This window comes from Lathyrus oleraceus, unplaced genomic scaffold (assembly GCF_024323335.1).
Source record: "Lathyrus oleraceus cultivar Zhongwan6 unplaced genomic scaffold, CAAS_Psat_ZW6_1.0 chrUn0011, whole genome shotgun sequence".
Taxonomy (NCBI): Eukaryota; Viridiplantae; Streptophyta; class Magnoliopsida; order Fabales; family Fabaceae; genus Lathyrus; species Lathyrus oleraceus.
Window position 1 is genome coordinate 213,690 of NW_026112402.1, and position 6,992 is coordinate 220,681.

Genomic DNA, 6,992 nt, shown 5'->3' on the forward strand with positions numbered 1-6,992 from the left:
TGGGCTTTCTTACAATGAGACCTATTTGGTAATTGATTAATCGAGTAGATGAATAATACACAAAATAAAATTCATTTCATTCATAAGCATGAATTCAAACCATTTTCCAAACCATTTAACTTCTAAAGATTTTTCTCTTTCAAACATAAATTTTGGGATGAAAAAGGTATAGGAAGCGTTCGCTTCACTATTTCTCAAGCACTTGAATAATTGGCGTACACCATATTACACGAGTTCTTGTCATCCGATTAGACCTTAATCATAAATTTTCAAATCATTTTTTCAAATCAAATGTGGGTTCTAAATTCAAATCATTTCTAAACATCAACCATCATATTCAAATCATTTTTTTATCAACTACAAATTCTACAACCATTTAATTCTAAATTTCCGATAATAAAAGGATAGGAGGCGTACGCCTCATTATCTTTCGATTATTTGAATAATTGGCGTACGCCACATTGCTCGAATCTTCGTCATCAAATTAAAACCAGAATCGAATAAACTCAAAATCATCTTTTATATCAAACACAATTTCGCAAAATAAACAACTTAAACTTCAATAGAGAATGGGAGGCGTACGCCTCACCATTCTTTGATTATTTGAATAATTGGCATACGCCGCATTGCTCAAATCATCAACTTTCCAAACATACCAAATCAACATCCAAAATTCAAACTATTTTCGCAAATCAAGTACGACATCTAAAGACGTATCTTTTACAATTTAAACCTCGGGTGATAGGAGATAGGAGGCGTTCGCCTCACCATCTCTCGATTATTTGAATAATTGGCGTTCGCCATATTGCTCAAATCATCGACTTCCGATATTAATACATTTTAATTAAACTTGGATAAAAGGAATAGGTGGCGCTCGCCTCATTATTCTTTGAATAAGCAAGTAGGAGGCGTTCGCCTCACTACCGTGCATATTCGACATCCGCAAATAAACTTTCAAAATGATTCGAACGAAAAGGGAGTAGAAGGCGTTCGCCTGATTATTCCTCGAAAGAATTGGACGATTGGTGTACACCATATTGCTCAATCTTTCGTCATTCTTCAAAAAACATCTCCAACATTAAACCTATCTTCTCGCCCCCGCGCGATCGAAACCAATCAAACACCCAAACACATCAATTCAACTTGTCACCCCCGCGGGACCAAAACTCCTTCAAAAAGAACACTGTCAATCCTTTCTAATGCGCCCAACAAACCAGTGCTAGAGCCTCCACCGAGAGTAGACAAACCAGCGTTTAGCCGTTAGAACGCCGACCTACACAGTCGTTCATCAAAACAAAACCCACCAAATATTCGTAGTAGCCCGAACTACGAATACTCTGATTTCCTTATTGCACCATAAGGATACGTAGGCAGGAGATTGTTGTATCTTCAAGAACACACTAATAAAAAACCTCCCATTTCCCCCTCCTGAGGTCTTCGTCCACATCTATCATCAATTCTTATCACTCGAAGCAAGCGAATAATATTCAATTAACAGTCAAAAAGCAAATTCAGACTAAAAGGTTCCCGTTGAGTACAACGGACGTGAGGGGTGCTAATACCTTCCCCTTGCGTAATCGACTCCCGAACCCGAATATGGTTGCGACGACCATTATTCTGTTTTTCTAAAGGTTTTCTCGATATTTTCCTATTCCTTGATTGGAATGAATAAAGTTCGGTGGCGACTCTGTTCAAACAACATTTTTCCACTTGTGCGACAGACTGGCGACTCTGCTGGGGACCCTGCTCCAAGCAAGAGAGAGTCTAGCCTAACTTAGTCTGATTTTGCTATGACTATTGGAAGATATTCTTCTTGTCCATGTTTATCTCTCTGTATTTTATTCTGATTATGTTGCTTGTAAGTAACGTGTTTTGATACTTTGATATGGGACTTGGTGTATGCTGTGAGATAAGCTCCATACCCGAGCTTCGAGAAAAAACTTAGAACCCAGAGTTGTGTAGTATTGAACCAAGGGGTGTACACCTCATTGGGACAATACGAAGACTCCACCTAGAGTAGATCTGTTTGGATTTTCCATCACAGTATGGCTAGCCCATCATTGTGGGAAGGTTCTAGATACGATCCGTGACTCTAGGGACCTCGCCTTAAACCCAAGTTTTGTTTTCATGATCGGTGATTATGTAGTATTGATTGGAAGGGTCTACACCCTGTTCGAACAATACGAGAATCCCACTTAGATTAGATCATTTCAGAACTCCCATCACAATGTGGCTAGCCCACCATTGCGAGGAAGTTTTAAACTTGATCCGTGAGTCTAAGTTCCTTCCTCGAAAACATAACTTTAGAACCTACCTTTCGGGAATTTCTAATCAGAGAAACCTGTGCTTCTTCTAGTTATACCGATGTACCCGACGTGTGAATAATCTTGGGTATTTGTATTCCTTTATGGAAAACATGGCAAAATTTCATGCATTTTCATATCATCAACATGCATTGCATATCATCTCCCAGAAACAAAGACTTATACCATATTCTACCCTTTGTCCAGTAACGTTGACTACTCGACACCGGTACGAGACACGCCGCAATTACAAGATGACGCTTGAACAACTTGAGGCAAACCAAGTCTCGATGAGGACCGACATTGACTCCATGCAGGCAAAGATGGATCACTTGCTGGAAACCATGTTACTCTTGGCCCAAAAGGAAAAAGATGTTGAGACTAACGCCGAAGCCAGGAAAGTTGTTGCCCAGTTTAGATCACCATCGCTCAGTATCCCTAGAGTGATTGACCTTGATGGTAACCTTAATCAGCCTAGAGGAGGACCGATCCCTGTTCCTGTTCCCATGGTCAACATGAACCCCCATGAGCACTCTGCTACATCTGCTCTCCATGGATCCAGTATGGGTGATGAAGATCCATATGACGCCTTCTTCATGCCACAATCAGCCAAATCTGCTGTTGGAGATCTCCCAGACCCAACTGTTGAGAGACTCCATGCTCTGGAAGAGAAATTCAAGTCCTTGGAGGTTTACACTACTCCTGGTTTGGACGCTGTTGATATGTGCCTAGTGCCAGGACTCGTGATTCCACAAAAATTCAAGGTCTTGGACTTTGATAAATACAAGGGAATCAGCTGCCCGAGAACTCACCTCAGAGCTTACTGCCGCAAAATGGCCGCCCACATCAGTAATGATCAACTCCGGATTCATTACTTCCAAGATAGCCTCAGTGGGGCATCCTTGGAGTGGTACATGCAACTAGAGAGAGGTCAGGTCCAGTCATGGAGAGACCTTGCTGATGCTTTCCTCAGGCATTATCAGTACAACACTGATCTAGCGCCCAATCGCACACAACTGCAAGACATGAATCAACGCAACAATGAGTCATTCAAGGAATACGCCCAACAGTGGAGAGAGCTTGCAGCTCGTGTCCAACCTCCTCTTCATGACAAGGAATTAATCGATATGTTTATGGGACCCCTGCACACCCAGTACATGGAAAAGATGGTAGGATCCAGGTTCCCAACTTTTGCTGAGGTTGTCTCAGTTGGAGAACGGATCGAAAGCCAGATCAAGAAAGGAAAGCTACCTTGCACCGCTAATGCTTCAGGCGGGATGAAGAAACCCTATCCCAATCTCCCAAAGAAGCCAGAAGGGAAGACCAATGCCATAATGGGAGGAGGAGGATATAGGCACCTCCATATGTTCCTGCGCCTTATCATCAGGTTGTCGCGGTCATCCTGACACCATATCAGCCACCCCATCAACAACAATATCAACAACCTTATCAACAGTCGGCTTACCAGCAGCCACATCAAAATCAACAACAATGTGGTCCACAACAACGTCAACCCAACCAGCAAATGGCAAGGAGGCCTGAAAGACATTTCGATCCATTGCCAGTGTCATACAGCAAGGTCCTTCCTTACCTGCTAAAGGATGGATCGGTTGTTCTGAAGGATATAACACCTGCAACTCCACCTTACCCACCAGGCTACGATGCCAATGCTCACTGTGAGTATCACATGGGTGCTCCAGGGCACACAATAGAGAACTGTAAGGCTTTCAAGCACAAGGTTCAAGATTTGATTGACAGTAAAGCAGTTACATTCATGTCAGTGAGGCCAAATGTCACGACAAATCCCATGCCAGCGCATGCAGAGTCAAGTGAAGCTCGAAGGTAAAGCTCCCCACCGGCCTGGACAAGCAGAGCAATCCCAACAAAGAATCAAGAGATGAAGTCCTATTCATTTGAATGAAGGCGATCATTATGCCAGTTTTACCTTTTCGCACTCATGTAATTTGTTCTTGTTTGTTTAAGTACTGTATGCTTTAAACATTGTTATCTGTATTTGGTTTTATTAATGGGATGATTATGCATTCTTTGAATCAATCTTTCATATTCACTCATCTATCACATTTGCAAACCATAAACACATACTTTTCCACTTCACCTCCGTTATCACACTATTGTTAGTAAATGTTGGAAGGAGGATGACAAAAACAAAATACCCATAATTGTTGATCGAATGCTTTTGGATAAAATCCTGCTAATGATGTACGAGCATTGTTTCAAATCCCCAAACACTGGAGAGATAAGGAGTTAATCCCTAGTCAACCACTTCGAGCCTAGAAGTAGGAGTTTCTTTCGGATCTACAAACCCTTACGCTTAACCTGGGGCAGGGTAGTGTTCAGTTAATCTGACTACGCATTAAAATTACAAGGTGAAATATCCCATACAAGGATCAACCATATGACATTCTTCGCACACATCTTGAAGTGTCGAAGGAACCATACAAATCCAAATTTTAAGTCGGTTGTTTTTCAATGACCAATGACTTGGCAGTCGCAATTTCCCAAAAAAAAAACAATCAAATGAAAGAGCCCGCTAAGTCCCACACCCTAAAAAGAGACTTAGGCAAAAACAGGGGCAATCCCGATGGATTAAAGTTTCAAACAAAGCGGTCCATGCAAAAGTTAGGGATCAAAAAAAAATTGAAAGAGACAATGAAAGTCTCCAACAAAAGAAAACAAGATTCAGTGACCACCATACCAAAATCAAAGGGTTACCAACATCCAAAAAACGAAATATAGGGGCCTCCATTCCAAGAAACCTTGAATCACCATCTTTATCCTTACACCTGCAAAAGACGAATGTGTGTGAATTAATTGAATGTAGGATTGGAGATCATCATGAAGAAGGGGTGGGTTAAAATAAACTTTGGCCTTATATCCTTTTGTTTCAATAACCATGAACCAAGCCACGTTACAACTTGCAAAAGACCTAATTGAAGTAAGGTTTATTCTGAAAGCATACTACAGCAAGGTTGTGCAAACTGACTCCTGGAAATTTGCTAATATTCTCTTTTCACTATATCATTCACACACTAGCTAAATCAAGCACCGCGATTGGACACATGATCCCCTCGCCACACACTACCACAACACTATAAATGAATGATTGTTTTTCAAAACTTGCATAACTATTGCATTAAAATCACCATTTCTTGAGTAATAATTCTTAATTGTCAGTCAATACTGGACATCGAGTAAAGTCCAACAAGGGGCAATTCAAGAGGTACTTGATCCTTGGTGCTGACACGAATCAAGACCATCCTGTGAATCAGGGGCATGGCATCTTTTGATCATGTCAACATAAGAAGTGGTCAGTATAAGACAAATCTCCAAGCATTGGTTGATCAGGGGAAAAAAACACTTCAAAACTCAGCCCGCCTGGGGCAAGTCCCCCAAAGGCTAAGCAGGGGCAGACCATGGCCAGATTTAGACACTGAAAAAAACTCAGACCATATCATGGGACAATCACTCCTAAGGTTTCCTTTCAAGGAGAATTCTTTTGAACACCCTATAGACTGGGGCAAGACAAGTTGCAAGGGGCAAAATTCCCTTCATATCTTCAAGTCAGTCAAGCAGATTGCATCAGACACTAGTAACTGCTTGAATTCACAACAAAAATGTCGAAAGTCCATACCAGTACAACAAGGATCCTAGGGGCACATCAAAAGCACAATCATCATGCGATGATCACGTCGCTATGCTCAGTTACAGGCTGGCCAAACCCATCAAGAGAAAGAATCAAGATTTTCTCAAAGACAAATATCAACAAGAGAGCAAACTGGGGGAACCATGAGTATCCACATCCGTTGTGTGTTCAACACATCGTTAACTACCGAGTGTCGGGAAGTCAGATCCTTTCCACCAATCAATAGTCCAAGTCACAGTGACAATTACCAGAAAAACCAAAGCCCACCTCGCTGGCACACACACAAAAACTAATACAACCAACACTGGTTTCCGGAAAACACATTGCCTTTGAAAAGGGGGGCCAATCCCAAACCAACCAATCATCCTTTGCATTCAAACATGCATCACATGCATCAGATGCATCACCTCATACATAACGCATACATATCATTCAAGTACATAACACGAATCAAGATCCAAGGTTTAGTCGTAGGCATCCAAGCCAACCCTCAGTTAAGTCATTTGTTTTCTCAGTGTGAGTTCCTACCCTGCTATCAGGTGTTTCCCATAGAGTTACATCTTTCAACCTTTCGTTGATAACATGTTATCCTCAGCTAAGTCAAACAATGTTTCTTTAAACACCTACTTTGTTTCACGTTGAGCGTCCCTCAATGAGTCGTTTCCTGTAACCCTTTGTTGATGGAAATTACACCTCTCCAGAGAATATTGGTTCCCTAACCTTTTGTTGTTGATACTCCAAGCGAGTCTTACCCAAAAACATCCCAACGCTACAAGTCAGGTTCATTGAACTTTTTGTCAGTAGCCTCATTTTCCAATATTTTTCCCACTATCATCCTTTTGGTGAAAGTCCATTGAGGAATAATATTAATCATCACCCTGTTTACGATCACCGTTATCCTTATGGTAATGGTAAATCCTTGACATTCGAGATCTTACTGTCATCCTTTTGGTGTCAAAGATCCTTGAAGCTTTGGTTCAACCTTCATCCTTTTGGTGAATGGTGACCTCTGTAATAATTACAGC